The 11,754-nt window shown below is 37.0% G+C and overlaps 1 non-coding gene across 1 annotated transcript; it reads right to left on the bottom strand.

The window, feature by feature from the left end:
* Nucleotides 1-10,392: 10,392 nt before the first annotated feature.
* LOC148552999 (small nucleolar RNA R71) lies at nucleotides 10,393-10,500 on the bottom strand. Its single transcript, XR_015892657.1, has one exon. It is a non-coding gene; the product is annotated as a small nucleolar RNA R71 (small nucleolar RNA).
* Between the last annotated feature and the right edge of the window lie 1,254 nt (nucleotides 10,501-11,754).

Here is an 11,754-nt window from a genome sequence, read left to right as displayed (position 1 = left end):
TATGGCCTTACCTTTCATTATCCCTTGCAAACCAATTTGAGCCTATTATACCCCTTTGTTCTTTACTTTAGCACATCATTAACTCTAAGCGGAAAATAATAATGTCCTTAATTTGAATCCTTGGTTAGCTTAGACTAGTGAGAGTGCTCATGAATTAAGTGTGGGAAAAAGTGGGTTTGGAAACATTTGGTTTGAGAATTGAGTATGTTAGAATTTTCTGAAAATGTGAAAGAATGTTGAGAATATGTTCATGCATTCAATACTTTAATCATATGCATTGAGAAAAACAAAAGAAAAAAATAAAATAAAAAAAAAGAGAGAGAAAAATAAAGGAGAAAAAGAAGAGAAAAAGAGCAAATAAGTAAAAGGGGACAAAATGCCCCAAAGTAAGTGGTGAAAGCAATGCATATGAGTTGTACTTGAAATTAGAATGCATAATATGTGGGAAACATGGTTAAATGGATGGTTAGATGTTGTATTATGATTACATGGATTGTCTTAAGTTAGGTGGAAAGTTTAAGTTAATTAAGGATTCAGATTTTAGTCCACTTGACCAAATACAGTCCTACCTTGACCCTAACCCCATTACAACCCTTAAAAGACCTCTTGATTTGTGTATTTATGCATTAAATTTATGTTGATTGTTAGATGAAGAGCAAGCCTTAGAAATCAAGGTTAGTAGAGAATTGAGAGAATCGAACCTAAAAACACTTGAGTGATTAGAGTGTATACACTACCAGTGAGGGTTCGATGCTCAATTCCTTGTTCCCTGCTTTCATGAGCTATTTTCTTCTTGCAAGTCTATTTGTACTTCATTCTTATGATTTGAATTAGTGAAATCCAGTTCATATTTCCTCTTGAAAGATTTGTTTACTTTTAACTAAGTAGGTAGAATCATTTTGCATGTAGTTGCATTCATAGGATTGCATTTCATACATTCTACCATTCCTTTTCATCCTTATAGCTTCTCTTGAGCTTAGCATGAGGACATGCTAGTGTTTAAGTGTGGGGAGGTTGATAAACCACTATTTTATGGTTTATCTTGTGCTCAATTGAGTGGTTTTTATCTACTCTTTACCCACTTATTCATACTATTTGCATGGTTTTACATTTGCCTTCCTAATTATGTGCTTTGATTGAAAACATGCTTCTTTGATCTTATATTTGCTTATTATTAATCCTCTCTTATTACCATTAGATGCCTTGATATATAATATGTTATAGTTCCCCTAACGCTAGGCAACGCGACCGCGTGATCCATGCGGCCGCGTCGCAGTGACGGAAATCTAGCGTGGCAAAATTCAAAACCAGCGAATTCTGGACTGTTTCTGACCCAGTTTGCAGCCCAGAAAACACAGATTAGAGGCTATAAAGTGGGGGACTGCATCCATTCATGAGGGGGCTCTCATAATTTACAATTTTAGGAGTAGATATAGTTTTTAGAGAGAGAGGTTCTCTCCTCTCTCTTAGGATTAGGATTTAGGATTTCTCTTAGTTTTAGGAGTGACTCTCAATCCCAGGTTCTTTATTTTTATTTATTTTCTCAATTTAATTTATTAACATCTATGCCAGATTTAATTTCTTTTGTTAATGCAATTCGAGGTATTTTCAGATTTAAGATTGCTTTGCTTTATTTATAAGTGCTTTCAATTTAACTTACACATTTTCTTCCTTTTGGCTTTGGTTAAATAATTGGTAACTCTTGAGTTATCAAACTCATTGTTGATTGAGAATTGGAATTCTTCAAGGATTAATTCATCCACTTAACTTACCTTCATAGTTAGAGGTTAATAAAGTGGGAGAAAAATCCAATTCTCATTACAATTGATAAGGATAACATGGATAGGACCTCTAGTCTTCACACCTTGCCAAAAGCTTATTTTACAGTTATTTATTTATTTTACTTGTCATTTAAATATATCTGTGCCCATTGCCCAAACTCAACATTCCCCAAAAACACACTTTTTCATAATCAATAATAAGAACACCTCCCTGCAATTCCTTGAGAAGACGACCCGAGGTTTGAATACTCGGTTATCAATTTCAAAGGGGTTTGTTACTTGTGACAACCAAACGTTTGTACGAAGGGATTTTTGTCGGTTTAGAGACTATGTCTACAACGCGACTGTTTTTATGACATTCTTTACTGACAAAAATCCTAATGTCAGTTTTCAATAAAGGAACAAACATATAAAGCAATAAAAGAACATACAAAATTTTAATAAATGAACTAATAAAGGAATTAGTGAAGTAACTATGCAATATAGACAAGTAAAGTGTAAAGGGAACTAATGTAAATGTGTGTAAAGGTATTGAAGCATAAAAGGCATCTTGGCTTGGAGTGAGCTAAGGGTCCTTTCCTTGTTGGAACCACAACTATGCCAATTAGAATGGATCAATCTCACTTGATTAACTCTCACATCGGAAAGTAAGTTAAATGAGCATAAGTGTTCTTAACCCACAAATCCTAAATTGCTTGCTAATTAACTTAGCAACAACATAGCGTTAGTGGGAACAAGAACAATTAACAATCCAAAATTGACACTAAATGTTGGACATTCCAACTCTAGGAACCCGATTGCTCACTTTTTCCAAGCCAAGAGATAGAAAACTAGCCCAAAATCATGCTTGACATTTTGTCAAACACTTGGTGGGCAAAAAACTTAAACATGGGGAAAATGAGAAAAAGCTTGAAACCAAAAGCAACAAATGATCTCAATCAACAATAAAGACTCAAGAAAGCATGTAACAATCATCAAACATCAATTTCATCAACAAGAAATAGAAATTGCAAAGGAGAAGTTAAATTGAACTATAACTTGAATTATAAGAAAGTGTAAGAACAATGTAACTATAAAGAGTAATAGCAAGAGATACTTACAATGGGAATTAGCAAAATCCAAGATCAAAATTAAAATGGCACTTGAATGTAAAAACCCTAGTATAAACCCTAGTAGAGAAGATGATGAAAAACTTAAAGAAAAACTACACTAAAAACTATCTACCACTACTCCTAAGGTATTCTAATGTTATGCTCTCCTATCTTCTTCATTCTCCCTTCCTTATGAGCTAAATGGCTTCAGAAATGGGCCTCAAATCCATCAAAATCGCGAGTCACGTGTTATTTTAATGAAGGCATGTGCATCCACCTGTGCGGACGCACAGACGTGTCTGTTCGCACACTTTGCGAAAAATCTCGACCTGTGCGTACGCACAGGAAGTCGTGCGCACGCACACTAGGCGATGCTTGGATAAAACACGTGACGCGCAGGGTGCGGCTCATGTGCACGCGTGGCTCTAAATTGGTGGCTGTGCACACGCATGCATGTATATGCGCACGCATACTAGGCTGAGCTCTTCTCCTTTGATTCCTCATGCTTCCTGATAAACCACTATTTTATGGTTTATCTTGTGCAAATTTGAGTGGTTTTTATCAAGTCTTTGCACACTTATTCATACAAATTGCATGATTTTACAATTCCTTCCCAATTTTGTTCTATGGTTGAAAACTTGCTTCCAAAGCCTTTAAAATGTGTATTTTAATTCTTCTTTATACCATTCGATGCCGTAATCCGTGTGTTAAGTGTTTTCAGGCTTTATAGGGCAGGACTAGTGTTCCGAGGGTCACCTGAAACTGTAGGTCGATCTCGGATGAGATCTTCTGTACTGGTCGGAGATGATGTGCCCAGCTGGTGGGTGGCGGTCGGAGTTGTCGTGTCCAACTTGTTGGATTGGCTATGCTGCTGATCCTTTGTCACCGGAGGGTGGTGGTACCTGCAAGGGACTTCGATGCTTAAGTTAGCAAGGGTATTAAACAGGTTTTTAGTAGAATCAGAGTATGAGTTATACCTGGGTGCTCCAGTGTATTTATAGTAGTGTGGAGTGACCTTCCTGGAGATAAGATAGTTATCTTATCTTATCTTATCTTTAAGTGAAGCCATCTTATCTTCTGGGGAGCCGCCCTTATCTTTCTAGGCTTTAGTTGCCTTTAGATTGGGCTATGTCCCTTTATTTGGGCCTACTTGGGCTCTTTGTAGCGATTTGGCCGAGCTCTTTAAGAAGAGGTCGGGTATTCCTAATCTGAAGAGGTCAGTCGACTTGTTGTCAATCAGCCTGGGTCATACAGCTCGACCTAGGGTATGAACAGTGCCTCTGCTTGAGCTTGGTCTTTTTTAAGGTCGAGTCCCTTAGACTTCGATCCTTTCTAGAGAAGCCGAGCTCGAGCACCTTCGGTTGGTTTTTGCCGGGTAACATTTTCCATTAGTGGCTTTAAATGCGGAACGTTTCTCTCTTTATAGCGCGCGTTTTGCACTTTCTTGGGAACGTGCGAGGGTTTTAAAAACCCATTAACTCCCCCCTTCATCGTTTCCTTTTCTCATTTTGAATTTTTCACAAAGCCTTTCGCTTCCATTTCCTTTTTGCTTACTGCAACTTCTCTTTTCTCCTTACTCGCTATGTTGCTGTTCTTTCGTACTTTCCTCTTCTTTTCTCGAGAAGGCGATCGTTAGCATGGCTTCGTTTGTTGTTTTAAACTCTTGATTGCTTCACCATTCCTTCTTCACTGCAGGTTGGTTTCCTGTCTTCCTTTACGCCATTTCTTTTTATAGTTTCATTTGGCTTTTTGTGAAAGTTTGAATCTTTACTTGGGAAAAATTGGAAAGTTTGAATCTTCCTTTGCTTGCTGTGTCTGATCATTTCTACTATGTATGCTGTTTTAGGGCTTCTTTAATTTGTAGGTCCCTTCGTTTTTTCTTGGTAGTTGACATATTTAGGGTTTTGAAATGTTGTTACTACTTCTGTTTGTGTCATCGCATTTGAAGTTTTGGGATGATAAAATGTTTGATTCTTTGAAAAGGATTGCGCCTTTGATGATTTCGCCGTGTTGGTAGTTTTCTTTACTGATAGACTTGTAGAAGATAACATTTTTCTGATGGATTGCTTTGATTTTCTTCTCGTGTTGTTGCTTATTTGGAAGGGGATTATTTTTCTTCGCTGAGAGTTTTGTTGGGATGTAGCCTTATAGACTTTTTTCTGAGTTCTTACTCTGTCCCTGCCTCCAAAGGATGCCCCTGGACCTTGGTGTACGTCTTGGGGTTTTCCTTTTACTATTTGTGTTGCTTTTAGTCATATTTGTCTGAGCTGATTTCTTTTTGTCCGAGCTGTTTTGGTTAGTAATCCATTTTCTTTTCTGGCTGTAGGACTAGTTGACCATGTCTTCTCGCAAAAATATTGTCGAGACGACTTCCAAGGTTCCTGTGGGTATGTCTGACTGGCTGGACTCCCTCGTTCTGCTGTGTATTTCTGTAGTTAACTCTGAATTCTGTGCAGAGTTTAGAAAACATCATCGAATCAAGAGAACAACTATGAATTGGTTGCACCTGATTCTGATGAAAGGGTTTGCTTCCCTGTTCTGACCCAGGGGGAGCGCCCCTTCTTTTATGTGTACGACTTCTTTTTTAGCCAAATGAACATTACCCTTCCTTTCACTCCTTTTGAGACTGACCTATTGTGGTCGTGTAACGTAGCTCCATCTCAGCTTCACCTAAACTCATGGGGATTTATCAAAATTTTTCAGTTCCTTTGTTAAGAGTTTGATGTTAAGCCTTCTCAAACCCTCTTTCTGTACCTCTTTGTGTTGACCAAGCCTGGGACTACCAAAAAGAAAGCTTCTTGGATTTCTTTCAGGTCTGCCCAAGGACACAAAGTTTTTTTCATGTATGATGAGTCTTTTAGGGATTTTAAGAATTACTTTTTTAAGGTTCGAGCTGTTGAAGGAGCTTGACCTTTCTTTTTGGATGAGAATAGCGAGCCCAGCTTTCCTTTAGAATGGCAAAGGAATGTAGTGGTGTCTAGATACACTTGAGAGATGTTGGACGATGTTGAGCAAGCTTTTGTAACTATGTTGGAAGAGAACTGGGGGCAGCCTCCCCATCTTGATACTAAGAAATTTTTAGGAAATCCTTTACTTCTCCGAACTGAACTGGGTAGGGGTCGACTTCCTTGATATTTGTCGTATTTGTTTTATTCTTTTCGAGCTCATTTTTTCTTCCAGTTTATAACTTGGTTTCTTGTGTATTTTCAGAGATGATTAAAAACAAAGAATCTATGAAGGCCTTTAAGAAGGTGAGAAAGGCTACAGCAGCACAGCATATCTCGGGTAAAGTTGCTAGGGAAGGATCTTCCCAGGTTCCGCCCAAGAAGCCTGTTTTGAATACTGCTGGGTCGAGGAAGATGATTCCTATGCCTCAGGTCCATTTAGTTGATCCCCCCCAGACTTCTGCTGTTGCCTCTTCTCCCACTGGCGCTTTGATGAGCGGATAATTTATACGCTTTTTGGCATTGTTTTTAGTATGTTTTTAGTAGAATCTAGTTACTTTTAGGGATGTTTTCATTAGTTTTTATGTTAAATTCACATTTCTGGACTTTACTATGAGTTTGTGTGTTTTTCTGTGATTTCAGATATTTTCTGGCTGAAATTGAGGGACTTGAGCAAAAATCAGATTCAGAGGTTGAAGAAGGACTGCTGATGCTATTGGATTCTGACCTTCCTGCACTCAAAGTGGATTTTCTGGAGCTACAGAACTCAAAATGGCGCGCTTCCAATTGCGTTGGAAAGTAGATATCCAGGGCTTTCCAGCAATATATAATAGTTCATACTTTGGCCGAGTTTAGATGACGTAAAAGGGCATTGAACGCCAGTTCTACGCTGCTGTCTGGAGTTAAACGCCAGAAACACGTCACAAACCAGAGTTGAACGCCAGAAACACGTTACAACTTGGCGTTCAACTCCAGAAAGAGCCTCTGCACGTGTAACATTCAAGCTCAGCCCAAGCACACACCAAGTGGGCCCCGGAAGTGGATTTATGCATCAATTACGTACTTCTGTAAACCCTAGTAACTAGTTTAGTATAAATAGGACTTTTTACTATTGTATTAGACATCTTTGATCAGTTTTATGCTATCTTAGACTTTCATGGGGGCTGGCCATTCGGCCATGCCTGGACCATTATCACTTATGTATTTTCATACGGTAGAGTTTCTACACTCCATAGATTAAGGTGTGGAGCTCTGCTGTTCCTCAAAGATTAATGCAAAGTACTACTGTTTTTCTATTCAATTCAACTTATTCCGCTTCTAAGATATTCATTCGCACTTTAACTTGAATGTGATGAACGTGACAATCATCATCATTCCCCCACGAACGCGTGCCTGACAACCACTTCCATTCCACCTTAGATTGAATGAGTATCTCTTGGATCTCTTAATCAGAATCTTCGTGGTATAAGCTAGATTGATGGCGGCATTCATGAGAGTCCGGAAAGTCTAAACCTTGTCTGTGGTATTCCGAGTAGGACTCTGGGATTGAATGACTGTGACGAACTTCAAACTCGCGAATGCTGGGCGTAGTGACAGACGCAAAAGGAGGGTGAATCCTATTCCAGTATGATCGAGAACCTCAGATGATTAGCCGTGCTGTGACAGAGCATTTGGACCATTTTCACAAGAGGATGGGATGCAGCCATTGACAATGGTGATGCCTCCAGACGATTAGCCATGCAGTGACAGCGCATCGGACTATTTTCCAGAGAGGATAAAAAGTAGCCATTGACAACGGTGATGTCGTTACATAAAGCCAGCCATGGAAAGGAGTAAGATTGATTGGATGGAGACAGCAGGAAAGCAGAGGTTCAGAGGAACGAATGAATCTCTATACGCTTATTTGAAATTCTAACCAATGAATTACATAAGTATTTCTATCTTTATTTTCTATTTATTATTTATATTCGAAAACTCCATAACTATCTGATATCCACCTGACTGAGATTTACAAGGTGACCATAGCTTGCTTCAAGCCGACAATCTCCATGGGATCAACCCTTACTCACGTAAGGTTTATTACTTGGACGACCCAGTGCACTTGCTGGTTAGTTGTATCGAAGTTGTGAATGAAAAAAGATTTATTAAGACGTGCGTACAGAGTTTCTGGCACCGTTGCCTGAGATCACAATTTCATGCACCAAGTTTTTGGCGCCGTTGCCGGGGATTGTTTGAGTTTGGACAACTGACGGTTCATCTTGTTGCTCAGATTAGGTAATTTTCTTTTTGTTTTATTTTCAAAAATTTTTCAAAAATCTTTCAAAAATTTTCTCCTTTGTTTTCGAAAAAAAAATGTTTTCAAAAAATATATTTTTCTTCAGAATTTTTATGAATGAATTCTAGTGTTTAATGATGATTTGTTGAATCCTGGCTGGCTGTAAGCCATGTCTAATCTTTTGGACTGGGGTTTCAACTTATCATCACAAGAGCTTGTTGATTCTCACACACTTAGTTGTTCTATACATGGAAAGTATAAATATCTTCTAAAGCTTGACTGGCTATTAAGCCATGTCTAACCCTCAGATTGGAGCTTTAGACTAAGATTGCAAGATTCCTGAAATTCATATTAAAAATTTTGGAATCCTTATTTTTCTTTTTTTCAAATAATTTTCGAAAAATCCAAAAAAATTTAATAAAATCATAAAATTCAAAAATATTTTGTGTTTCTTGTTTGAGTCTTGAGTCAAGTTATAAGTTTGGTGTCAATTGCATATTCATCTTTCATTTTTCGAAAATTCATGCATTCATAGTGTTCTTCATGATCTTCAAGTTGTTCTTGGTAAGTCTTCTTGTTTGATCTTAATGATTTCTTGTTTTGTGTCTTTTCTTGTTTTACATATGCATTTTTCGTTTGTTAAACATGAAAGATTTCTAAGTTTGGTGTCTTGCATGTTTTCTTTGCATATAAAATTTTTCAAAAATATGTTCTTGATGTTCATCATGATCTTCAAAGTGTTCTTGGTGTTCATCTTGACATTCATAGCATTCTTGCATGCATTCATTGTTTTGATCTAAAAATTTCCATGCATTGCATCATTTTCATATTTTTCTCTTTCATCATAAAAAAATTCAAAAAAAATAAAAAAAAATATCTTCTCCTTTTTCTTCTCATAAATTCAAAAATTTGAGTTGACTTTTTCAAAAATTTTTAAAATCTAGTTGTTTTTATGAGTCAAATCAAATTTTCAATTTAAAAATCTTATCTTTTTCAAAATCTTTTTCAAAAATCAAATCTTTTTCATTTTTCTTAGTTATTTTCGAAAATTTTAAAAATATTTTTCAAAAATCTTTTTCTTATCTTTATCACATAATTTTCGAAAATAACATCATCAATTAATGTTTTGATTCAAAAATTTCAAGTTTGTTACTTGCTTGTTAAGAAAGATTCAAACTTTAAGTTCTAGAATCATATCTTATGATTTCTTGTGAATCAAGTCATTAATTGTGATTTTAAAAATCAAATCTTTTTCAAAACTAATTTCAATCATATCTTTTCAAAAATATCTTCTTATCTTATCTTTTTTCAAAAATTTGATTTTCAAATATCTTTTCTAACTTCTTATCTTCTTATCTTTTCAAAATTGATTTTCAAATTTGTTTCAACTAACTAACTAACTTTTTGTTTGTTTCTTATCTTTTTCAAAACTACCTAACTAACTCTCTCTCTCTAATTTTCAAAAATATCTCCCTCTTTTTCAAAAATTTCTTTTTAAGTAACTAATTATTTTAATTTTTGATTTTAATTTTCAAAAATTACTAACCTTTTTCAAAAACTATTTTCGAAAATCACTAACTCTTTTTCAAAAATAATTTTCGAAAATTCTCCTTCTCTTCATCTCACATCTCTGCTCTCCTCACCCTTGTGTTTCTTTCTTTACATTACATTCTTTTCTTCTTCTTTTCTTCTAATCACATAGGGACCTCTATACTGTGGTAAAAAGGATTCCTATTATTATTATTTTTCTGTTCCCTCTTTTTCATATGAGTAGGAGCAAGGACAAGAACATTCTTGTTGAAGCAGATCCAGAACCTGAAAGGACTCTGAAGAGGAAACTAAGAGAAGCTAAATTACAACAGTCCAGCAAGCACATTTCAGAAATTTTCGAACAGGAAGAGGAGATGGTAGCCGAAAATAATAATAATGCAAGGAGGATGCTTGGTGACTTTACTGCACCTAATTCCAATTTACATGGAAGAAGCATCTCCATTCCTGCCATTGGAGCAAACAATTTTGAGCTGAAACGTCAATTAGTTTCTCTGATGCAGCAGAACTACAAGTTTCATGGACTTCCATCTGAAGATCCTTTTCAGTTCTTAACTGAATTCTTGCAGATATGTGATACTGTTAAGACTAATGGAGTAGATCCTGAAGTCTACAGGCTCATGCTTTTCCCTTTTGCTATAAGAGACAGAGCTAGAGTATGGTTGGACTCTCAACCTAAGGATAGCCTGAACTCTTGGGATAAGCTGGTCAAGGCTTTCTTAGCCAAGTTCTTTCCTCCTCAAAATTTGAGTAAGCTTAGAGTGGATGTTCAGACCTTCAAACAGAAAGAAGGTGAATCCCTCTATGAAGCTTGGGAGAGATACAAAGGACTGACCAAAAAGTGTCCTTCTGACATGCTTTCAGAATGGACCATCCTGGATATATTCTATGATGGTCTATCTGAATTGGCTAAAATGTCATTGGATACTTCTGCAGGTGGATCCATTCACCTAAAGAAAATGCCTGCAAAAGCTCAAGAACTCATTGATATGGTTGCTAATAACCAGTTCATGTACACTTCTGAGAGGAATCCTGTGAGTAATGGGACGCCTATGAAGAAGGGAGTTCTTGAAATTGATACTCTGAATGCCATATTGGCTCAAAATAAAATATTGACTCAACAAGTCAATATGATTTCTCAGAGTCTGAATGGAATGCAAGCTGCATCCAACAGTACTCAAGAGGCGCCTTCTAAAGAAGAGGCCTATGATCCTGAGAACCCTGCAATAGCAGAGGTAAATTATATGGGTGAACCTTATAGAAACACCTATAATCCATCATGGAGAAATCATCCAAATTTCTCATGGAAGGATCAACAAAAGCCTCAACAAGGCTTTAATAATGGTGGAACAAATAGGTTTAACAACAGCAAGCCTTTTCCATCATCCACTCAGCAACAGATAGAGAACTCTAAACAAAATACATCTAATTTAGCAAATTTAATCTCTGATCTATCTAAGGCCACTGTAAGTTTCATGAATGAAACAAGGTCTTCCATTAGAAATTTGGAAGCACAAGTGGGCCAGCTGAGTAAAAGGATCACTGAAATCCCTCCTAGTACTCTCCCAAGCAATACAGAAGAGAATCCGAAAGGAGAGTGCAAGGCCATTGAATTAATTACCATGGCCGAACCTGTAAGGGAGGGAGAGGACGTGAATCCCAAGGAGGAAGACCTCCTGGGACAACCAGTGATCAATAAGGAGCTTCCCTCTGAGGAACCAAAGGAATCTGAGACTCATCTAGAGACCATAGAGATTCCATTGAACCTCCTTATGCCATTCATGAGCTCTGATGAGTATTCCTCTTCTGAAGAGAATGAGGATGTTACTGAAGAGCAAGTTACCAGGTATCTTGGTGCAATCATGAAGCTGAATGCCAAATTATTTGGTATCGAGACTTGGGAAGATGAACCTCCCTTGTTCACCAATGAACTAAGTGATCTGGATCAACTGACATTACCTCAGAAGAAACAGGATCCTGGAAAGTTCGTAATACCTTGTACCATAGGCAACATGATCTTTGAAAATGCTTTGTGTGACCTTGGTTCAGGGATAAACCTCATGCCCCTCTCTGTAATAGAGAAACTGGGAATCTATGGGGTGCAAGCTGCTAAA

This window comes from Arachis ipaensis, chromosome B7, assembly GCF_059453495.1.
Source record: "Arachis ipaensis isolate K30076 ecotype BB chromosome B7, ASM5945349v1, whole genome shotgun sequence".
NCBI lineage: Eukaryota > Viridiplantae > Streptophyta > Magnoliopsida > Fabales > Fabaceae > Arachis > Arachis ipaensis.
Note: the sequence above shows the minus strand (reverse complement) of the source record. Positions and strands in the feature narration are given on the sequence as shown.